The 25,848-nt window shown below is 39.2% G+C and overlaps 1 pseudogene; it reads left to right on the top strand.

The window, feature by feature from the left end:
* Positions 1 to 9,023: 9,023 nt before the first annotated feature.
* Positions 9,024 to 25,848, top strand: part of LOC109388484 (60S ribosomal protein L30-like) — a 132,577-nt pseudogene continuing 115,752 nt past the window's right edge.

Raw genomic sequence — 25,848 nt, 5'->3', positions numbered from 1 at the left:
CAAATGATACTTATATGAGTGGTTTGTAAATGATAATCTCCTTAAGAACAGGAATACCAATTCTATACGTAATACTTAGCATATTTCTTTCTCCAAGTAATTATTCCATAATTATGTGTTAAATGAATGAAGATGCTAAGAAAAAAGGAAAGCATATATGACCCTATGTATGACAAAATTCCACATAATTTATTTCCCTTAAGGGAAAAATGATAAAATTAGACCAACTTTGTTAGGATTTAGATAGTATGTTAGGTTTAAAATAGAAAATGATCCAGAGTATGATGGCTAATCTGCATTCCCCCTTCTCCCCACTGGCCCCCTCCCAAATCCATTCTTTGCTCTTTTCTGCCCGTGCTTTAGCCAATTGATCACCAAAGACTGCATCTCCTTGGCTACGTGGCCAAGTTGGCTGCTGTTTGGGTTTGACCAATGGAAGGAACTAGTAGAAGAAATAGGTTAGAGTATTTCTTCCCAATCCCCTTCTGGTTTTTTTTTTGTTTGTTTGTTTATTTTATTATTGGTTTCAGGTGTACAAAAACCCCTCTGTTTTGACAAAGCACCTGTGTTAGCAGCTTCATCTCTCTGAGACGACAGTGCCTACCTGGTGGTCGCTCTTCTACAGTCCCAGCTGTCAGCTAGCTCTCCTCTCCATGCAGAGGGTATGGCTTGTCTCTGGGTGCCTACCATCCCTTGCATGTCCCCTTAAACCTACCCCCATCATTTAAGTAGTACTTTCACTTGAACTTCTTCCTTTGCATCATGAGGAGGGAATTCTATTTCCTGGAGGGGGCCTGACTGATACATATTTTATGTGCCAGTCATTGTTTTAAATGCTTCAGTGCATTATCTCATGTAATCCTCATATGCAGCCTAAGAGGTAAGTACTGTTAATATCTCCCTTTTGTAGGTTTGTTAACCCTTTACAGTGAGTTAACATGATAGCTACATGGGATTGAAACAGGCAGTTTGTAGATATCTACACATTAGGTAGTTTGCAAACAACTAATGATGCATCAACAATCCCTGAAATCAAATATGTAGATAATTAATAGCTAATAAGCCATTAAGTTGATAGGTGCTAGTTAATTACGTATCATGACTGGATATGACTTGTTGCTATAAAATTATTTCTTTGACCCAATGTCAAATACACTATTAGCTTTTCTATGACAATTCAACAGCCCCAGAAAACTGTTTGTAATTGACTATCTACATAGTACTTACAATTCATCACAACCTCAAGAGGAGATAAAGTTAATTCATACTGAAAATAAATATCTTACATTGCTATCATTAGGCAATGAAAACAGTTGAGATAAGCTTTATGCCATAGCCCTCTGTGAATTAGGGAGAAATATGGAAAAGTAAAACATGTTTTCAATGATCTCCCGCAAATTTTCCACTTCTCTGCCATTCTCTGCTTGCCTCCTATATGCTGCCAGATAGTTATTATCATTTATGTTTTTCAGAATGACTACACATTCTGCTCTTCACATCTTCACTGACCCAAACCCATGCTAGGAACAAACTGGTGTTTTTTATACTTTGCTTTTTTTTTTTTTTTAAAGAGGGCTTTGATTTAGCTGTTGTGACACATGTAGGACCTGGCCCCAATGATGACATCCTCTCTCCTGTCACCCTGATCCTAGGGCAGAATGCTGTTATATTTCAGGCATGCTTAGCTTAGGCCCGGAAAGGGTATAGGCATGGTGATAATATGTCTTGACTGGCTATACTGGACCCCTGCCAAAGCTCCTGTTCAGGAGGATATTAAAAGAGTGAACTTTTATATCGGGGCTTTGTTAGGATCGTGTGTCCGTATGATAACTGTTGTAGGCCTAGATTGTAACCAGGGTACTTCCATCATGTTCCCAAGCGCTGCTGTCCCTAATCTCTGGCCCAAGTTCCTCATCCATTATTGGAAAAATATAACCTAATTGGTTTACGTTTCCTAAGTCTATAAAATCAGGAACTCGTGGCTCTTCTCTCATTGGCTTTTATATACCTAAGAATCAAACTGAGAGTTGGAAATTTAAGTATAGTTGGCTCAACTGTTTTGTCTTATTTAGGAAACAATTAAGTAAATCAAAACATTGTTCTGTCCGGATTTCCCAGGCGGGTCAGACCACCAGGGCTTGAATCCCAGTCCTATCACCTTACTTCTGTGGCCTAAGGAATGTTACATACGTTTTCTGGCTGTGACATGCTTGCATGGTTACCATGCCATTGGTTTTCATCTTGCTCAAGCTGGGATAGCTCTAACCGACATTCCATTTTTTGTCGTATGGTGTGGGGGGCTTTTTTTTTTTTCTTTCCTCCATATCTGAGTCCAGTTTGGTTTCCACTCTTAATTTTTGTTTGAGGACAATGTAATTTATCTTCTGTTTACTTTTCTGTACCTGGAGGAAATGGTGAAGGAGAGAGAAGCTCTGCCGAAGCAAGATACAGGCTGTGTTAGAAAACCTGGGTCATGCTCTCTCACTGAGTATTTGTTCTGGCTGAGGATTATATGTCATTCCCATAGGGAAATGTCTTCAGACATCAGGCAGGCTCCCCATCTTAGTGAGTAGCCTGGAACTTTTACTTTCATTAGAGTCAGCCCCACAGTTCACTTTCTCTGTATCACCAGCCTTCCTTACAGCTATTTCTAGTAATAATGCACAGTGAGAAAATGAAACATGTAAGAAGATGCATTAGGTTTGTTTGTCTATGAATTTGGGGATATAAATGTGATTCAGAATTTGGTATATTTCTCAGTATAGCTTGAGATGGGTAGGTGGATGAACGGGCAAAGTTAAGAAGCAAGCCCAGGGCCAGCCAGGTGGTGCAGTTGGTTAAGAGCATGAGCTCTGAGCAATAGGGTCGCCGGTTTGATTCACACATGGGCCAGTGAGCTGCGCCCGAGCTGAACTGCCAATAGTGGGACGGATGGCTCAGCTGGTGAGAGCATGTGCTCCTAACAACAAGGTTGCTGGTTAGACTCCCGCATGGGATGGTGGGCTGCCCCACCCCTCCCTCACCCCTGCAGCTATCAATAGATTGAAAGTGGCAACTGGACTTGGAGCTGAGCTGCGCCCTCCACAACTAAGATTGAAAGACAACAACTTGACTTGGAGCTGATGGGTCCTGGGAAAACACAATGTTCCCCTTCCACAATTCCCCAATAAAATCTTTATAATAATAATAATAATAATAATAATAATAATAATAGTAATAAAATAAGCCCAATAGTTCTCTGCTCTGTTTCAGAATGTGATGTTCTTTGTGTGCCTGCCAGCTTTTTCTTTTTCTTTATTATAACTTGAGGGTATAGCTGAAATGGTGAATTTTCTATATCTTTTTCTGAACAGCTATTAAGGGTAGAAAATCTGTAGTGCAGTTTTAGTTGGCCACCTGAACATTTCAAAAAACCCCAACACATAGGAGTTTTCCTTCACACCTGCTCAGCTTCTGATATGCTGATATAATCAGATGCTGATATAATCAGATGTAGAAAGTATTCTCATATCACTGAACCTGAGAGTCCATTTAACTCCTCCACCCCTCACTGCTGAGTCTGGGTTCTTTCTATAACTGGTTATCTCATTCATTGCATGATATTTCCTAATTTAACTCTCTAATCTCAAATTCAGCTTTTGGAATAAATCCTGTTAGATTAGTCCATCATTAGAAGGTACTGGGAACTACAGATTTCCAAACATACATACACACAATTTTGCATAAATATCGGAGGGCTCAGGACTCCCTGAGCATAGTCCATGGATCCCATGTGAGAAAAAATCCTTGATGGTTATAAATCATAGCTTTAATTCTGGAATAATGTCTTTAATCTATGAAGGACTTTGAGAACTCTAGTTATCATAGTGCCTTCAAACAAAATAATTCTCAGTAAATGTGGTATAGAACAATGTTATTATAAGAAACCAAATACGGGTTCTGGCTTTATAGCTAATTATGATCTTTGTCACTTTAATTTGTCAGCCTCAGTTTTATCATCTGTAAAACCAAGGGGGTTGTAATAGGTGCTCTCTAAAGTTTCTTTTATCTTTATGATTCTAATTGTACTAATACCATCCTCAACAGATGATAATTTCCTTTTTAACTGTCATAATGAAAAGTCTACACTGTCTATAATTAACCCCTGTTCTGTTCTGCCTCAGGTAGTTTTTACCACCAGAAATTTCTTCCTGATTTCTGTCCTAAACCTCTCATGCTATAGGCCTTTTCCATTTTATTTTCTTCTCAATCTGCATAGTATTTTCTTTTATCTTCCTTACCTAAATCATTCCCAGACAGGTAAAGTTTGACTGGTGAAACCTAAGGAAGGACTTCCATCACTAAGTACACCTTTTCCCACTTCTAAATCATTAATGCACATGGCAACTGAGACAGGACACCATCCTAACACCCAAAGGCAGTCCATTAGATAGCCTGTCTCCCAGATAAGAGAAGCTAAACTGTTGTAGTATCTAACAGAGCCATTCCCTGCTCTTTTCTATTAGATTATACCCTTCTAAGCTTCACTCAGAAGATGGCATAGCTAAAGACACCACATTAAGAAATACAAAAATAGGGCCGGCCGAGTGGCATGTTGGTTAAGATCTGGCTTGGGACGCCAGAGAGCCCCGGTTCGGATTCCACATATGAGGGCCGGTGACACTGCCCTCCACAGCTAAGATGCTGAACAACAGTTCAACATGGAGCTGGGTTGCCGTGAGTCGCCAGCGATGGCGTAGGCTGCAGCCCCTGCTGGAGTGGGCTGCCATGAGCTACCATGTGTAGCCAGCAGCCAGTGTGAGCGGCCAGCAGCTGCAGTGAGCGGCCGTCCAGAAGCCAGTGACTGATCTGCTTTGCCTGGGAAGAGCGCAATGATGGTGCCAACTTGGACCAGTGAAGCAACGTCCTCCACAACTAGATGGAAGAACAAAAAGACAGCAACTTGTCTGTTCCCCTTCCTCCAATTCCCCTACGCTGTTCCCATCCCCCAATTCCCCAATAAAAATCTTTAAAAAAAAATACAAAAATAGAAGTGAAATCATTTATCTGAATCTAGGGCCTTACTCCATTTTAGGCATCAATATTGAGTTACTACCTCCCCAGACCTGCAGAATCCTATTCAAAATACCTATCTATCTAGAAATGAGCAATTTTCTCTCTTTTTTTAAATCAGATTTTCAACTTTAAAAGTAATAATTTCACATTATTTTAAAAATTTAAATAATAAAGTAATATCTACAATTAAAATTAAACCTCTTTTCCTCCTGATTCATCCCAATAACACTTCCCAGAGATAATAATCATGGTTAACAAAAGTCTTCCCAAAATTTATATATATATATATATATATATATATATATATATACTTTTTTTACTTGAAAATTTGTCTTGAATATTTCCGTTGAAGCATTTATAGTTCTATTTTATTCTATTTAATGGCTTATTTAATTTTTCCCCAGGTCCTTGTATATCAGTTAGAATATGGAATATTTTGAGCTTTAAGTAACAGAAAACTTGCCTAAAAGTGGCTTGTATGATAAGGACCTTTATAATTTCTTACAACAAGAAGTTTAGAGTCAGGTTAATTCAACATTTTGGTAATTTCATGAAGATTCAAGTGTTTTCTAGGTTAACTGAACAACTCAGTACTATTATGAAGATTCAATCAGGTTTCTTCCTTCTACTCTGCTCTTCTCAGTAAAAAGGCGAGAAACCTCACCATGGCAACATGGCTGCAGCAGCACTAGGTATTATTCATCACTTAGCAGTATCTACAGGCAATAAAAGGACTGATCCTTCTCATTTGCCCCCTTTTTAAATCAAGGAAAGCTTATAGAATACCACCTTTCAGGTCACATTGGTCAGGATTTGACTACCTGCCCATGTTAAAACCAATCTTTGGCAAAGGAAGTGAGACCACCCTTATTAGCTTATACAAGGGTTTGATTAATTGTGGTTTAATGGATAAATCTGGTCTATTGCCTTGTTTTTGTATGGCCTGTGAGCTATGGGTTTTACAGTCTTAAATGGCTGCAAAAAATCAGAAGAAAAATAATATTTTGTGGCATAGGAAATTTGTGTAAAATTCAAAGTTCAATATCCATAAATAAAGTTTAAGTATTCTTTACATTACAAGAGCAGAGTTGAGTAGTTGGAACAAGATCACATGGCTCACAAAGCCTAAAATATTTACTGTCTGGTCCTTTACAGGAAAAGCTTGCCATCTTCTGACTTAGACTATCACCAGAGGCCAGGGAGTCCCTCCCCTGAACACCAGAAGATATGGTCAGTAAGCAGAAACAAAATCCAGGCTCTTCTCAGCAAGAAAGGAAAGGGGGAGAAGAAATGGATTTGACTAGGTAGTCAACAATGTCTATTTTATGATACCACACATTTTCCCTAAAAATTTCAATCAGCTACCTCAGAACAGAGTCATCTTTAAATGTTCACAGGTAAGGGCAACTCATGTGTCAATGTTGGAAAGTGAGCTGGTTTTCACATTGCTTTAGGCTAGACAGAAGGTTTGGTACAAGAATCAATGTAATTGTCTCCTCATTGTTTATGAAAAGAAGTCCCAACTAGCATGGCACATAAAATTTCTGAATCTGACTCCTACCTACCTCTCCAGCATCCCTTGCCACCTCCAACACATGACTCTATTCCTCCTCCCATTGTGAAACACTTAAAGCTTCCTGAATTTATCCAGCCTTTTCCTGCCTCTTTGCTCTTGTCCATGCTGTTCCTCCATCTGACACTCTTCCCTCTTGTCCAAATGGAAAATTTTTAAGGTGAGACTTTAAGACATAATTCACTTGGGGCCGGCCGAGTGGCATGATGGCAAGAACTGGCTTGGGACGCCAGAGGGCCCCAGTTCGGATCCCACATATGAGGGCCAGTGACACTGCCCTCCACAGCTAAGATGCTGAACAGCAGCTCAACCTGGAGATGGGCTGCTGTGAGTCGCCGGCAACTGCGTAGGCTGCAGCCCCTGTGGCAGTGGGTTGCCATGGGCTACCGTATGTAGCCAGCAGCCAGCGTGAGTGGCCAGCAGCCGCAGTGAGTGGCCGTCCAGAAGCCGGCGACTGATCTGCCTCACCCGGGAAGAGCGCAATGATGGTGCCAACTTGGGCCAGTGAAGCACCGTCCTCCACAACTAGACTGAAGAACAAAACAATAGCAACTTGTCTGTTCCCCTTCCCCCAATTCCCCAGCACTGTTCCTATCCCCCCATTTCCCCAATAAAAATCTTTAAAAAAAAGAATTCTTTGCTGAGACACAGAAGAAGGGAGCATCTCATCGCTTATTAATCTATGTTGCCCTGGAAAGCATTCTCTCTGTCATACTTCCATGTTTTCAGAGCAAAGAAGCCCGGGGGTAGGAAGTAAGAGATACCTGGTGCAGTGATCAGGTGTCACCTTGGCTCAACTGGTAGCTTTGGGTATGAAATAGGCATAAGAGATGTCTGACATACTCCAGATGTGCATTCCTCAGATCTGTTAGTAGCCTGCATTATATGTAGTCTGTCACAGAACTTTCAAGGTGGTAGCTGACAGCAATGCCTACGTAAGATTCAATACAGGAGTGTTAGAAAAACAAACAACATCCCCTGAAGCTGTAATTGGTCTCAGTGCCATAAGTGATAAACTCACCCTCTCTCTCCCACCACTCTGCTTGATCTATGTTATTTGCTTGTTGGTTTACCCAGCTCTTCATCTTTGAGGTGCCAGAGCCCTTAGATGCTTTAGCCTGATTGGGTAAGGACTGTTGCATCTGTCCTTTTATGGTTATCATTGCACGTGGAAGCGCTAAGAACTGGGTGTGGAAGCCCCTTACTACTCACTGCTTAGCAGGTCCAGTTGGCATAATATCATCAGTGTAGCATGATATTCTACAGAACGTCAAGTTGATCAATGTCCTTGTGGACTACACGTATGTGCACATATGTAACAGAGAGCAGGAAGCTCTGGGGAAAGACAGTGAGTGTGTGCTGCTCTCCTTCCCACATAACAGTAATGGCTTTTGCTCCTTCTTACTGATGAGGATTGAGAAGATTCTATTCCCCAGAGCAACATCTATGTACTAGATGCCAAAGGCTATGTGGTTATATTCTAGTAAATATACCACAGCAGCTGTGATTTGGGCTATCCTTAGGTTGAGTTTACAGTAGTCCATCATCATTTTCTATGATGGATCTGTTTTTTTTGCAGTGGCCAAACAGGCTAAATAGGTGAGTGAACAGGAGATGACGGGTGCTTTAGTTCTTTGGTGGTGGCACTAGCCTCTATATATTTTCTCTCAGGATGTTGTATTTCTTCTGATTCACAATCTTAGAAAAGATGTGCAGTTTGAGGGGTCTCCATTGGTCCTTCCTATCATTAATAATTCTTACTAAACAGGCCAAGAATACAAAGTGAGGGTTCTGACAGTTGTGAAGCCTATTCCAATCCAATTCTTCACTTGGAAACCAGAGATATAAGCAAAGGTGGGTCTGTGACTCCATGAGAACACTGTGAAAGGAACCCTGGCCATCTGGTTTCCCACCTGGAAGCTATGTAGTGCTTGTAGCTTCTTGGTATTAGTGTCAGCTCAGACCCTGTATCCAACAAGCCTTGAAATGCTCATATGGGAGTGATGTCGGAAACATGGGGAGAGATTCCGCTGATCTCTCCCCTTGAAGTTACAATTTAAACAGGTATAATTCAGCAAAGGATTCCCTGTGCAACACACAAACACATCTGAGAGATTGCACATCAAAACATCTGAAGGTGGGCAAATGGGGACAGTTGGGGGAGAAGGGAAGGGAGAAGAGCAGGGACGGTGCTACGGACACAGCCCAGAGCTCACTGCAGGTCTTGGGAGAGGGGGGCATTCAGGCTGCAGGTGCACTCTCTGTGGGCCTGAGCATTCCTGCTTGAGTGATCAGCATATATTATGGCGGAACCCAGCAATTGGGGCAGAGACCAAATACAAAAGTGTGATAGCTGTTGTCTAGCAGCCACCATTGCGAGGCAGAAAACAACGCCATGGAGCCTGGATGTTTACCCCACCATCACCACCACCAGAGGTGGCAGTGGGCCCCAGAAGAAACTGTAGCAGGGAGTGTTGGGTTACAACGCAGAATATCTAGAGCCCTGAGAACTGGAGAGACAGTTCCTGAGCAGCAGACACTCACTACAGCTAATCCCGGTGACAAGGATGGAAATACAGAGGTGAGGTAGCTAAGGTCTGGCAGTCACCACTAATAGGAGAAGAACAGAGCCACAAACACACCAGTGACTTCTTCCAGACAACCCTGGCCCCATCCTTCACAGCTGATCCCAGCAAGGGCACCTAGGACTGCTGAAACAGGACAGCACTGGAATTTCAGGGGTTCAGAAGCCTATCTCCCACCACATTCTCACACAGGGGTGGTGTCCTGAGACAGAGGTGAGCTGGTCACAGAGGAGACGTGTACCTCTCCAAGGAAAACAAGTCATATTCCACCAACCAGCACACAGCCAAGAAGCCAGCCTAAGCAATGCAAGAGAAAATAAAATGCTCCAACACCACCTACTGGGAAACAAAAGAAAGACCTCTTCTTACCAACCTACTACAATAAATGTCTAGGCAGAGAAGTGATCCATTAAATACCGTGAACAACTAAGGTAACAAGGCAGCTCAGAAAGAAAATGAAAAATCTCCAAAAAAGAAAACTAAAAACATGGAAATATATGACCTAAATAACAAAGATTTCAAAATTGCAATTTTGAAAAAACTAAACAAGATGCAAGAAACTCAGATAAGCAATTTAATGAACTCAGAAATAAAAACCAATGGACAAAATAAATACTTTACCAAAGAGACTGAAACTTTAAAAAACAACCAAATGGAAATTCTGGAGCCGAAGAAATCAGTAAAAGAGTTGAAGAATGAAATAGTGAGCTTAGGAAATAGAGCTGAGGAAAGCATTAGTGATATCGAAGATAGAAATCTGGAAATGATGCTGATGGAAGAAGAGACAGATTTGAGAGTTAAAAGAAAAGAAAGAACTCTACAAGAACTATCTGACTCCATCAGAAAGAGCAATATAAGAATAATGGGTATACTAGAAGGAGAAGAGAGGGAGAAAGAAACAGACAGCCTATTCAAACAAATAGTCAAGAACTTCCCAACCCTATAGAAAGAACTGGATTGTAGAATCCAAGAAGCAAACAGAACACCTAATTATCTCAAACCCAAAAGGCCTTCTCCAAGGCATATTATATTGAAACTGTCAAAAATGAATGACAAAGAAAGAATTCTCAAGGCAGCCAGGGAAAAGAAGATGGTAACCTAAAAGAAAAGGTAATTAGACTATCATTAGATTTTTCAGCAGAAACTCTAAAAGCTAGAAGGGAGTGGAAACAAATATTCAAATTATTGAAACAGAGAAATTAACAGCCAAGAATAATATACCCAGGAAAGTTTAGATATGAAGAAGGAATAAAGACCTTTCCAGATACACAAAAGCTGAAGGAATTTTCAACCACAAGGCCTGCATTACAGGAAATACTGAAGCAGGTTATTCTACCTGAAACAAAAAGACAAAGGGATATAAAACTATGAGTAAGATTACTAACAGACACACAAAAGCAGGAAATAGCAACCCCCTCCACAGAATAAGACACTATACACTTAAACATAACTCAAAGGGTAAAGGAGACAAAAACATTAAAAAAAAAAAGAGATGAAGAAGACAATTTGTTACTGCAACTCAGAAATGAACTCACAGCATAAAAAGGGATAATTTGTGACAACAAAAACTTAAAAGAAGAGAGGGTAAAAGTTTGTATTTGCAAGAAGGAATGGAAATAAGATGCATGCAGAGGAAAAAGGACTACTGTATATATTAAACTTTCTTTTAAACTTAATGGTAAACACACACACACACACACACACACACACACACACACACACACACCCCAGAACTGAGAAACATAACATAAAAAAAGAGGAAACAGGGCCAGCTGATTGGCTCAGTTGGTTAAGAGCATGAGCTCTGAACAGGGTCACTGGTTTGATTCCCACATGGGTCAGTGAGCTGCATCCGAGCTGAGCTGCTGCTGAGCTGTCAACAGGTGTCAGGATGGCTCAGCTGGTGAGAGCACGTGCTCCTAACAACAAAATTTCCTGTTTGACTCCCACATGGGATGGTGGGCTGTGCCCACTTGCAACTAAGATTGAACATGGCACCTTGAGCTGAGCAGCCATGAGCTGCCAACAGGCAGCCAGATGGTGACTGGACTTGGAGCTGAGCTAGCTGCCCCCTCCACAACTAAGATTGAATGACAACAACTTGGCTGTTCCCCTTTCCCAATTCCCCAACACTGTTCCCCTTCCCTAATTCCCCAAAAAAATCTAAAAAAAAAAAAAAAAAGGAAACAGAGGGGGGAAAAAAATCATAGGATACTACCAAACTAAAATCACAGATAGAAACACAAGGACAAAGAAATAATGGAGAAACCAAGCTACCAGAAAACAAAGATAAAATGGATATAGGAAAACCTCATATATCAATAATCATCCTAAATGTAAATGGTATGAACTCACCAATAAAAAAGCACAGAGTAGCAGATTGGATCAAAACACGAAACCCAACCATATGTTGCCTTCAAGAGACACATCTCAGCTGCAAGGACAAATACAGACTCAATGCAAAAGGGTGGAAAACGGTACTATAAGCAAATGGCATCCAGAGAAAAGTGTGTGTAGCCATACTTATATGTGATGAAACAGACTTCAAGATAAAAAAGGTAACAAGAAACAAAGATGGACATTTCATAATGATAAAGGGGACAATACAACAAAAAGAAAAAACATTTCTCAATGTATATGCTCACAGTCAGAGAGCACCAAAATATGCACAGCAACTACTGAAAGAACTAAGGGGAGAAACTGACATAAACAGATTTACAGTAGGTGACCTAAATACACCTTTGACAGCTGTGGATAGATCATTCAAACAAAATCAGTAAGAAAATATCAACCTTAAATGACACATTGGAGCAAATGGACATAATTGATACTTACAGAGCACTTCATCTGAGAACACCAGCCTATACATTCTTTTCTAGTGCACATGGAACATTCTCAAGGATAAACCATACATTGGGACACAAAACTAGCCCGAGCAAATTTAAAAAAACTGAAATCATACCAAGCATACTCTTTGACCACAAGGCTTTGAAATTGAAGATGAATTGCAAAAATAAAATGGGAAAACCAGAAGTATGTGGAGATTAAAAAACATGCTACTGAATAACAACTGTGTCAAAGAGGAAGTAAAAGGAGAGATTGAAAAGTACCTAGAAACAAATGAGAATGAAAATACAACATATCAAAACTTTTGGGATGTGGCAAAAATGGTAATGAGAGGGAAATTTATATCACTATAAGCCTATCTCAAGAAATAAGAAAAATCCAAAATAAACAACATTACATGTTAAAGAACTAGAATGGAGCCCGAAGTCAGCTGGAGGAAGGAAATAATAAAAATTAGGCAGAATTAAATGAAATAGAGAACAAAAAAAAAACAATAGAAAAAATTAATGCAGCAAAGAGCTGGTTCTTTGAAAATATTAATAGGATTGACAAACCACTGGCTAGACTCACTAAAGAAAAAGGAGAAAATGAACACATAAACAAAATTAGAAATAAAAGAGGAGAAGTTACAACAGATAGCACAGTAATATAAAAGATCATACAAGAATACTGTGAAAGACTATGCCACCAAATTCAATAACCTAGAAGAAATGGACAAGTTTTTAGAAATATATAATCTTCCTAGACTGAATCATGAAGAACTGAAAAATCTAAATAGTCTGATCAACTGCAAGGAAATTGCAACAATTGTCAAAAACCTCCTAAAAAGCAAATGTCCAGGATCAGGTGACTTCACTATTGAATTCTATGAAACATTCAAAGATGATTTAATACCTGTCCTCAAACTCTTCCAAAAACTGAAGAGACAATACATTCTAACTCATTTTATGAGGCCAAAATTACCATGATGCCAAAAGCTAGTAAAGATAACAAACAAACAAAAAAACTACAACCAATATCTCTGATGAATACAGATGCAAAAATCCTACACAAAATATTAGTAAATCAAATACAATACATTAAAAAGACTATGCATCACAATCAAGTGGGGTTCATTCCAAGGGCACAAGGGTGGTTCAACATAAGCAAATTAATCAATGTGATACACCACATAAAAAAAAAATAAAGGATAGAAAGCACATGATGAGTGGCCCAGCTGTTTAAGATCTCGCTTGGGTGCGCCAGCTCTGAGCAGCAGGGCTGTGGTTCGGATCCCACATTGAATGCCAGTGATGCTGTGCCCTCTACAGCTAAGATGATGAACAACAGCTCAACCTGGAGCTGGGCTGCTGTGAGTCGCCGGCAACGGCATAGGCTGCAGCGGGGCTGCCACAAGCTACCATGAGTGGCTGGCAGCCAGCGTGAGTGGCCGGCAGCCAGTGTGAGCTGCTGGGAGCCACTGTGAGCGGCCGACCAATGACCAACCACTGATTGCCTCACCCAGGAAGAGCACAATGATCATACCAACATGGGCCAGTAAAGCGACGTCCTCCACAACTAGACTGAAGAACAAAAACAGCAATTTGTCTACCTGTCCATTACCCTTCCCCGATTCCCCAACACTGTTCCCCTCCCCCCAATTCTCCAATAAAAAAAAACCCTAAAAAAAGCACATGATCATATTAATAGATGAAGAAAAAGCACTTGATAATATACAACATTCCTTTATGATTAAAACACTTAATAAAATTGGTATAGAAGGAAAGTACCTCAACATAATAAAGGCCATATATGACAAACCCTCAGCTGATATCATACTTTATAATAGTGAAAAACTGAAAGCTTTTCCTCTAAAATCAGGAAAAAAGGATGCCCCTTGTCACCACTGTTACTCAACATGGTATTGGAAGTCCCAGCCAGAGCAATTAGGCAAGAGAAAGAAATAAAGCACATCCAAATTGGTAATGAAGAAGTCAAACTGTCACTTTTTGCAGATTACATGATTCTTTTTATAGAACAACCTAAAGACTCCACCAAAATACTATTGGAAATCATAAACACATACAGTAAAATTGCAAGATACAAAATAAGTGTACAAAAATCTATTGCATTCCTATATATTAACAATGACATTTCAGAAAAATAACGAAAAAAATTCCTTTTGCAATTACAACAAAAAATAAAATACCTAGGAATAAATTAACAAAGGATGTGAAGGACCTATACACTGAAAACTAGAAGACATTATTAAAAGAATTGAAGAAGACACAAAAAAATGGAAAGATATTCCATGTTCATGGACTGGAAGAATCAAAATAGTTAAAATGGCCATACTGCCCAAAGCAATATACAGATTTAATGCAATCCCCATCAAAATTCCAATAGCATTTTTTTAATAAATAGAAGAAAAAATTATCACATTTGTATGTAATCACAAAAGACAGGATATTCAACGCAATCCTGAGAGAAAAACAACAAGGCCAGAAGTATCATCCTCCCTGACTTCAATTTATACTACAAAATGACAATAATCAAAACAACATGGTATTGGCAGAAAAACAAACACAGACCAACGGAACAGAATTGAGAACCTAGAAGTAAACCCACATATATACATGCACATAATTTTTGACAAAGGAGCCAAAAACATACAATGGAGAAAAGAAAGCTTCTTCAATAAATGATGCTGGGAAAATTGGAAAGCTTTGTGCTAAAGAATGAAAGTAGACTGCTATCTGACACCATATACCAAAATTAACTCAAAATGGATCAAAGACTTAACATAAGACTTACAACAATAAATTGCATACAAGAAAGCATAGGTACTAAACTTATGGATCTTGGGTTCAGAGAGGATTTTATGACTTTGACCTCAAAGGCAAGGGAAGTAAAAGCAAAAAGAAGTGAATGTGACTATATCAAACTAAAAAGCTTCTTCTGCACAGCAAAAGAAACCATCAACAGTACAAGGAGGCAATCAATTGAATAGGAGAAGATATTTGCAAACAACACGTCTAATAAGAGGCTAATATCCAAAATATGTAAAACACTCATACAACTCAACAACAAAAAAGTAAACAATCCAATTAAAAAATTGGCAGAGGACCTGAACAGGCACTTCTCCCAAAAAGACAAACAAATGGCCAACAGATATATGAAAAAATGGTCAACTTCACTAGCTATTAGGGAAATGAAAATCAAAACCACAATGAGATACCACCATACACCTGTTAGAATGGCTATCATCAATAAGACAAGTACTAACAAGTGTTGGAGGGGTTGTGGGAAAAAAAGGTACCCTCATATGCTGTTGCTAGGAATGTAAATTGGTACAGCCACTATGGAAAACGGTATGGAGGTTCCTCAAAAATTAAGAATACAATCACCATATGACCAAGCAACCCCTCTTCTGGATAGCTACCAACAAATCTGAAAACATTTATCTGTAAAGATATATGTACCCCTATGTTCATTGCAGCATTATTCGTGGTGGCCAAGACATGGAAACAACCAAAGTGTCCTTCGATAGATGATTGGATAAAGAAAAAAGTGGTACATATATCCAATGAAATATTACTCAACCATAAGAAAAGATGAAATACTGCCATTTGTGACAACATAGATGGACCCTGACATTATAATGCAAAGCTAAATAAGTCAGACAGAAAAAGTCGAGAACCAGATGATTTCACTCACAGTGGGATATAAAACTGTTGGCAGCAAAGTAACACGCCAAACAAACAAGCAAAAACTCAGATGCAGGTAACAGTTTAGAGTTTACCAAGGGTAAAGATGGTGGGGATTTGGTAGAAGAAGGTAAAGAGGGTCAAATATATGGAAGGATATTTGACTTTCGGTGGTAAACACACAATGCAATATATAGATGATGTATTATAGAATTGTACAATTGAAACCTATATAATTTTATTAACCAATGTCATCTCAATAAATATAATAATAATAACAGAAATGCCTATTTATTTCCCTTTTCTTAATGTACAGTTTCTCCATAAGTGGGTGTGTGTCCTTTTGGAGAACAATTGGAGGAATATGTAGTATGTATACATGTGCTAGTATTTCTGGGTCTGTCCTCAGCCTCCCCTTCGGGTCTGAGCACTAGCTTAAATCTGTAAACTCGGGGAGAGGTTGTAATTTTCCATTGAGACAGCTGGCATCAGCTTTCTGTTCACCAGCTGTTGATTTTTTCTGGTTATACATACAGGTCAAGTAACACCCTAGTGGATGCTCATTTAAGCTGCCCTGAGGAACACCATGGTCTATTAATCATTATCACAGACCCCCGTGGGTGAAGACACTCTGGTTGCCTCTCTGGCTTTGTAGTCCATTATCATAATTATGTACACTTTCCTTCTGTCAGTCAAATGTTACCATCTGGCCTCTGCTATTTGAGATTCTTATCAATCCAACTGATATTAGGAAGCCCGGTTCCATAGCAGCATCTCTCACTGTCAACTACAGCGAAGAGCTACCACTGAGCTTCTCAAACATGCCAGTGGTACCCTCACCACTGTATGTTTCACTGCCCAAGTGATGAGTATGTCCTCTGGGCCCTTACAAGAAAAATAATCAGGTGGTAGGTCCTCAGGTCTCATAAATTTATTCTAACATTCTAACCTCCCTGAGCCTTCTGACACCTTCCTCACGGTAGTCAAGGCACTTCTAAAATCTCTCCTTCGTGTGCGATAGGACTTCATCCTACCCAAGCTTTAGGGAGCCATTCCAGTGATATATTAGGACTAGCTTCATAAGTCCTTGCAATGTCATGAAACTCCAAGTGTTCTTCAACGTCAATAAATTCTCTCCTATTCACGTTTATATTCTGCCCTCCCTGACGCAGCACTTTCAAAATTCACTTGTATGCCTGTATCCTCACTTCCTTCAGGTAATATTAGCCAGATCTTATAATTCTTTGTTTATTTATATACTATTGCCTTATCTGAGGATTTTGCAGAGTCTCCACACAAGGGAAGGCTATTTTCTTCAAACAAAGCAGAGGGAGGAGCTACTTGTACCATCACAGAATTCAGAAGAACGTGGGGGTTTAAATTTCTTTAGTTTGTCCACCAAAATACTGTTGCAAATCTCAGGGCTCTATTCTTTCCCTATCCTTTGGCATAGAAGACGTGTCAAGGCAGCATTTTCAGTCTCCTTTGTAGCTATGTTACCTTACAATTCAATCCGGAGTCTGATTATCAGCACGGTTTGCTCTGTGGAGGCAAAAGTTAAGCATCTCTTTAAATAATGCTTTCGAGTTTCACAGCCTGCCTAGAATTGAAAGTTAGTCATTTGAACCTATTCTCTTTTCTTTTCTTCTTCCTTTCCTTTTCTTTTTTAAGTCTTCAAGAGCCCTTAACAAAATTGAGTCAATCCATAGGTCTTATACGTATCATTGTCTTTGAACTGTTCAAAGTTCATATGCAAATGCTCGACTTTCTATCTACTCATACACCTCATCCTAATCATCTACAGTGAAAGTCTTAGTGATGCTGAGTCAGGCCAGGGTTATCACCTCTCATACTTTCCATCAGCAGTGGGAGTGTCTGAGTGGTGAGGCATTCAGTTCCAGAATCCCTCTCTGGGTGTTTGCGTACAGTCTGCTTCTGATATCAAATGTCTTATTGTGGGTCCCTCAAAAGGCAGAGTTTGAGACAAGGACTTGGATGCAGTTGGTTTACTTTGAGAAGTGATTCCATGGGTCAGGAATGGGGATCTGGAGAAGGATGGTAAATGGAAGGAAAGAAAGCCAACCCCAGAGCGCATTATTGAACTCGCCAACCCTGTGGGCATCTGGGGTTTGATCCTGTTGAGAGCCCTTTGGGAGCTGTGTGAGCAGTGCCTCAGAATCATCTGAATTATCTGATACAGAAGAAGAGATGACTGATTCACTGGCTCTCCTCTTCAGTGGTAAAAGGTTGCCCCAGTAAATGTCAACTCCCTCACACTCCGCAGTCTGTGCTTTTGCCAAAACAGCTGGGTGGGCTTCTGTGGGCACCCCATGTGGTCATGGCAGAGAAGCCCTACTGCCAAAAGCAAGAGATACTCCACGTACTTGAGGCAGGGCCATGACAGAGCGAAGCTGGCTGTGGCAGCAATGGCTGAAGCAAAAAGTGTGCCGAGAGAAGATGAGGAAAGAATAAAAGATGTCTGAAATACACACATACACCTCTCAGATTGTGCTAATCAGACCATATCACAGTTACTTCTGTGTGCCTGTCACCGATCCTAGAGCTAAGCACTTTAAAAATAGAGACATGGTGTAAATTGGCATTATATGCCTCCTGAAGTGATGCATTCAGAAGACAATAGCACTTCTGTGATATTCCTACCACAAGCCATGTCCTGAATCTGATCATGAAGAAACATCTGACAAGCCCAAATTGAGGGACATTCTACAAAATTATTGCCTGTGCTCCTAAAAATAATGTCAATGCCATGAAAGACTGTGGAATTCTTCCAAATTAAATAAAAACTGAATGCAACATATGACCCAGAATTTTATTTCCCTATAGCAGACATTATTGGGACAAATGGCAAAATTTGAATATGACCTGTATATTAGACAATACTTTTGCATCAATGTTAACTTCCTGATTTTAGTCATTGTATTGTGGTTATATTTAAAAAGTCCCTGTTTTTAGGAAACACATGCTGAAGTACTTAAGGCTAATGGGACATCATGTCTGAAAGTCTCAAAGAGAAAATGATAATAAAATGTTAATGTCTGCGGAATCTGGGTGAAGGATATAGGGAAACTCTTTGCACAGTTATTGCAGCAAAGGTCTGAAATTACATCAAAAATTTAAAAAAACCTAATTTTAAACAAAAGTAATGGGTATATATTTATTTATCCACATATGTGTATATCTATGTGTATGTACGTATGTTTATTTGTTTTTCAATCGCCTAACCAATGCTAGCTGTCATATAGTAGATTTTTAATAGGTGTTCTAGAAATCAGGAGAAGAATGCTCTAAAACAAAGGGCGGGTTTCTAGGTGATCTAGCATTTCCTTTTCCTGTCATGATAAGTCAGGAAACCCTGCTTAGGACTTGAGCTCTTTAAACCTAAGCTACCATACAATTTCCAAATGAAAACTATGCTTTAAAAATGTACCTTAATCAAACATTTCAGGAAGAAGTTATACCAGTTCCCTACAATCTCTCACAGGCTAGAAGCAGAAGGAATACTTTCTAACTCATTCTATGAGGCCAGCATTACCCTAATGTCACCATCAGACAAAGATGTTACAAGAAAAGTAAACTATACACCAAAGTTTCTCATGAATACAGATGTAAACATTTTCAACAAAATACCAGCAAACGTCATCCAACAATGTCTAGAAAGAATTATACACCACAACCAAGTAGGATTTATCCCAGCCCAGAACTAATTGATGCTAGAAAATTGTTAATCCTCAACTTCCATTTATATAAACCAGTGAATTCTGTTTCAGCCTGAACTACAATAGTTTGAACCAAGCTCCCGTGCTTGCAACCAGAAACAACCACCACCACCAAACAAACTAACACTAAAACAGTTGGTTTGTCCTACTCGGGGGCTTCCCTCTGTTGGAGAGCCACTTGACCTGAATTTAAACAAAGATAAATGGGTCCTTTGCTTAATCTTTGTGTGGTATTCCATTCTTCAGACTCTCCCCAGTACTAGCGATTTTCTCCTTTGCACTTGACCACTGCCTCCTGTCACTTTCACAGCTGCGCTTGAGATCTGGGCCGATTCCAGCTTTTTGGTTTGACACATGGCAGAATCATTTCGTTTCTTACCTCCTTTTTATATAACCTCTGAAAAGCAGCTTTCTGTGCTGTTGGCATGGAGCCAATCCATCCTCCATGATTTTTATATTTTTGAGCTCCAATTTTTGAGGCGACAATAAGCCATATTGTCCAGCTTTTGAAAGAGGACGTGAGACTCGTTTCCTGGTGTTAAGAATGACAGTACAAATGCAAGTAGACTGCTGCTTTGCACTGTGGGAATGGGGAAACTCCACGGGGACCCAGATGGACTGGATGTCTCTTACTTGTACCAAAAATCATGATTTAATTGCCTATGACCCTGGCATGAATCTAATGTTAATTTTAATTGTATGCTTTAAAAACTTCAGAGTCATTAAAGGTGAAATTGAAAAACATGTATCTTCTTTCTTGGAAATTATCTAAAATATAAAAAATCCAGTCATAAAAAGAATACAGGATAAAGAAAAGGTAATACACATGGTTAATAAATATATGATCAGATGCTAGATCTCTTTCACGATGAAAGAAAGGCATATTAAAATGACAATGCTATAGGCCATGTTTCGCTACCAGATTGGCAAAGATTGAAAGCAGATGCTCTAGGCACATGCTGCTGGTAAGAGCACAGGCTGGTACAACCTTTTTGGATGGCATTTCCATAGTGTCTCTCTAAATTTCAAATGTATCTCTCTTTGACCCAGCAATTTCATTTCTAGAAATTTGTCTTATAGATACACAGCACATAAGCATGCAAGAATATATATTACAAAGCTTTTTTTTATTCCAGTAGTGTTTGTAATTGTGAAACATCTAAAATCATTCTAATTATATTTTAACAGATACACAGTTAATTGTATTACAGTACATTCATACTATGAAATATTTATAATGACATGGACAAATTGTTAAGTGGAGAAAGCTAAGTATAAAATGTGTGTGTGTGTGTGTGTGTGTGTGTGTGTGTGTGTGTAAGCTCATTTATGGGATTTGTGAGAAAAAATTGTATATTCTTAAACAAAATAATGTGACTTATGGGAAGTGGAATTTAAGAGAAATGAACAGGGTAATTTCTTTTTATTTCGCAATATTTCTGTTTGTGCAGCATATGCTATTTTCATAATAAAATGCATTTTTTAATTTGCTCAAAACTTATCCTCACTACACAATCCATAAAACAGTAGAAACCACAATTACACTCTGCTATAAAATTAAACAGTAACTAAAGCCGCTGTCATGGTAGGTGGAATTTTAAGATGGTAATAAATTGAAGTATGAAAGCAGAGTAAACAAAAGTGTATGAAAGAGATACTTAAAAGTTAGTCAGTTTTTAATCTACATAGATAATACAAGTACTAATATAAATGAACTACTGAATTCTATTATTCTGTTATGAGAGAAAGTTGTAAGGAATTATGTAAGAAAGTTGTAAGAAAATTGTAAGGAATTATATTTTCAGTAGCCAACAGTGAAGCCACTTCTACCCCATGTCTTCCAGTCCATAAGTCCTCCTATTGCCCTCCCACTGACATCTCTGTAGGGCAGCAGGAACTGTTTTGTAGGATGAGGGATATGCAAATTTCCCACTTCACAGCCCTGCCCTAGAAAAACCCAGGTCCTTTGGAACAATGGCTGGTGGCCCTGGTACTATGGTGTGCCTACAGAGGAAGGCATCATGTGGGACAGTATGGGCAGCCCTTCCCCTGCTCTGTAAGGTAGGACACAAGGAACGTAGAAATTGCTAGAACTGGCCTATGATTGGAAGGTTGAACTAAGTGTCCCCAGCTATATTCCCGGAGGAGACTGAGCATATCACACAGAAAAGAAAGGTCAGGAAACTGAGGTACTGAGGAAAGGTTGTTAGATCGACCATACCAAGGCCTTGTGAAATGGGGCTGGGTTCAGCAATTGTCTATTAAAGTGTGTCCATGTCTGTCTTCCTACCAGGCTAAAAACTCGTGGAGTACAACTAGCATAATGAGTGGCACATAGTAGATACTCATTAAATACAGATTTCAATAAATAGATGGATCAATGAATGAATGTCCAAGACAGAAGAAAGACTCATCGGAGAGTTGTACAAACTCCCTAAATAAGAGGAAGAAAAAACATCCAGATGACAAAAATGAGAGGTAATGGTGGGAAAGCAGGCCAGGAAGAGTTAGAATGGAATTTTTATTTTTTTTTTAAATAACATGGATGGATCTTGAAATTATCATGCTAAGCAAAATAAGTCATACAGAAAAAGTCAAGAACCATATGACTTCATTCATATGTGGGATATAAAACCAAAAACAACAAGGGAACAAGACAAACAAAAACTCACAGACACAGAGAACAGTTTAGTGGTTACCAGAGGGATGGTGGGAGGGTGGTAGAAGAGGGTAAAGGGGGTCAAATATATGGTGATGGAAGGAGAAGTGACTCTGGGTGGTGAATACACAATGCAATATATAGATGATGTATTACAGAAATGTACACTTGAAACCTATGTAATTTTACTAACCATCGTCAACACAATAAATTGAATAAAATAACAAAAAAGAGTTAAAATGGGAACCTTGAGCTGTCTCAGTGGTGTGGTACACTTGATGGCCTTACGATTCTTGAATAACCCGAAGAAATACACAACTGAAGTCACATGGCTTAAAGCTAAGATGAAATGTGTCCACATTCTCCCCCAATAAGGGAAATTTCAGTGTTCTTAGTAGAGAACTTTGGAGAGTTTCACCCTTGGCAAACTCCCTTAGAGTTTGTATAAAATGAATCATGCATTTGTCTGCTCAGATTCTATTATTCTATACCGATTATGGCCTCTCTATTATCTACTTTCCCAAGCCACTGAGCCCCACTTCAACCCCAGAGGTAAATAATACCTGGAGAAACTCCAGGATATCCAGACACCATCTGGCACACTCAACAGCAGAGCTAGTGCTGCTGGTATTATTACAAGTACTAACACTCTGTCTCCACCATGACCATCATCACCATAACCACCATCATCATCTAAGAGTGAAATCATCCATTAGGAAATCATAACCCTAAAATGTGTCTGGGAACCTGACTAATCTCTTCCTCTCCTCCTTTGGGTAGGGTAACCAGGAAGGTGGTGGGCAAAGAAAGGCAAAATAGTCCCTGCAGTTCTATCTCTATTTCTATCTCTATGTCTAAGTTATTAGAAATATATTAGAAAAACTTTGAGATTTGAAAGAAGACCTTCAGGGACCAGGTAGGTTCTGGAGCATCAGAAATTCAAACTGGGACTCAAGACCTCCAGGATTTTCTGTCTTGCTAATTCCATGTCTCATGTTTACTTACTTCTGCTTGGCTTCATTCTCTCCTGTAACAGATGGGCTTTTTCCACCGGCAGAAAACATATCTGCCAGCAGTCTTGGGCTTACATCATCCCAGTTATCTCTCCCAGAAAAGGATATATGTTTCTCAGCTTCATTTTGAATATTTCCAGGGAAAACTCCGAGTGACTTGAGTCATTAATTTATCCTTGGACCAATCATTATGGCCAAGAAGATAATTTACTGTTAGAGTGGTCCTGCCTACATTCCATGTCCACCTTTAGGCCAGGGAGTGGGGTCCAGTGATTGGCAGCTCCACAAAATCCATGTGGGATGCATCATGGGGGTGATACTCTGCTCCTGAAGAAGGGAAGATGTTATTAAAAGAAAAGATATACTTCAGATGTCCACAAAAGCTAGATCAAAGCTAGCTAGCTAGCTAGATGGGAAACTAGCTAATTAGATGACTATATAGACGACAGTTATGTGTGTTTGTGATAATTAAAGGGTCTACTATTCTCATTTTTTTCCAAAACATTTATGTTTGTCATTTTCTTATGTTCAATTATTCAATGTATTGTAAAATTCATTGTCATACGCCAGAAAAAAAAATTTAAAAACCTGTTGATATCTTAATTAGAATTGATGACACCAGGAATGAATTTGAAAATAGGCATTTTTACATTAGACTTTGCATCCAAGTACATAGCATAGCTTTCCACTTATTTAGTCTTTCTTCAACCTCCTATAGGTTTTGTAGGTCTTTTATGTAAAATTCATGGGAGATTATTAGCATAATAGCTGACACCAGAATAGTCTTTGATTAGGAAAATACCTTAATAAAGTAGGGGTAGCACTGCCCCATACTCAGTCTGTGCACTGCACAACTCCAGGGAGTCCCATTTACATGTACTACAATGTAAGTGAGGCCCCTGGGGTTATACAATGAAACAGTTCTGGGGAGAAGGTGGAGGTGTTGACAGGAGCCAAAGCAATGAGAGGGGTGGCTAAATTTCTCTGCTTGAGAATATGAGAAAATTTTGATTTCATTCTAAAAGAGAAGAGAAAAGAAAAAGATCAGAAAGGTGGCAGGACAAAAAGAGAAGCTTATGTGATGGTGAAAGTATGTGAAAGTGGTACATGGATGAAGGGGCCAGTGAGAAAACTTTACCAATGAGATGAACAAGGAACATTTTAGAACAAGAATGTTCTACAAGCAATTTTCTGTTGTTTGAAGTAGGATATGCAGGCTCCTATCTACCTTCAGTATAATGTTTGCTTTTTTTTTTTTAAGATTTTTTTATTGGGGGTTTAGGGGAGGGAACAGTGTTGGAGAATCGGGGAAGGGGAACAGACAAGTTGCTGTCCTTTTGTTCTTCAGCCTAGTTGTGGAGGACGTCGCTTCACTGGGCCATGTTGGTATTATCATTGCACTCTTCCTGGGTGAGGCAGTTGCTCACCGGCCATTGGATGGCCACTTACAGCGGCTCAGGGCAGCTCAAGAAAGCTCACGCCCACTGCCAGCCAGCACCACTGCAGCCTACGCCAGCTACTCACAGCAGCCCAGCTCCAGGTCGAGCTGTTGTTCACCATCTTAGCTGTAGAGGGCACAGCATCACTGGCCCTCATGTGGGATCTGAACTGAGGCCCTGCTGCTCAGAGCTGGCATCCCAAGCCAACTCCTAACCAACACGCCACTCGGCCAGCCCTAATGTTTGCTTTATGATAGTCTTTTTTATTCAAGATGACTTTGGGGTGGGAGAGAGGAACAGAGCACATGGGCTAGGCCCCAGCTTGCATCAGTGTCATGGTAGAGATAAAGGAATAGACACAAATATGCAGAGAATAAACCAAGAATTCTGGGCATGAGAGAGAGGAGAAGAAATGTGGGATTTGAGCCAACCATATCTGGAATTCAGAATTCCAGGGTGAGAGCACTCCTGCTGATGCCTGAATGTATTTATAATAACTCTATACCACTCTTAATAGCATTTTATAAATTACTTTGTGGGGTTTTTTTCCTTGACCTTATAAATGGAAACTTTATTTCCCATAATAGTTTCCTGTCAATTTTTGCAGATTACAGATATCTATATGTATCTATCTATTGGGTTGTCGGAAAAGTCATGACATATTTTTTCTATGTTTTTCATTGCAAAAATGTGTCATGACTTTTCCAACAACCCAATATCTATCTATCTATCTATCTATCTATCTATCTATCTATCTATCTATCTATTTATCCATCTACCTACCTATCTTTCTATGCATATATGAAATATATGTAACATATTATATAAGATATATAAAACATTTGCAATATTATATAAACACATATAATATTGTATATATAAAGAACATTAAAAAGATATGTTAGGCCTTTGGTGTTTTTATTCCATCTTGCTGATCTGGCTTTTATCTGGTATCATTTCCCTTTAGAACAAAAAATTTCTTTTACCATTTCTTTTTCTTTTTCTTTTTTTGGTCTTTTATTACTTCTTGTAGTTTAGGTCAGCTGCCAACAAATTCTCTCATTTATCTGTCTGAAAATGTATTTTGTATTTATTGCTAAGGAATCATTTGGGTATATTGTAGGTTGACCATTTTTTTTCTTTCAGCACTTTAAAGATGTACATGTAGTTTGACTATAATGTACATATGCGTGTTTTCTTTGTATTTACCTAACTTGTAGTTTGCTGAGCTTCTTGGTTCTGTGAGTTGAAGTC

The sequence above is a fragment of the Hipposideros armiger genome, unplaced genomic scaffold (genome assembly GCF_001890085.2).
Source record: "Hipposideros armiger isolate ML-2016 unplaced genomic scaffold, ASM189008v1 scaffold_199, whole genome shotgun sequence".
Classification (NCBI taxonomy): Eukaryota; Metazoa; Chordata; class Mammalia; order Chiroptera; family Hipposideridae; genus Hipposideros; species Hipposideros armiger.
The sequence above is the reverse complement of the archived record's forward strand: the minus strand, read 5'-3'. Positions and strand labels throughout refer to the sequence as shown.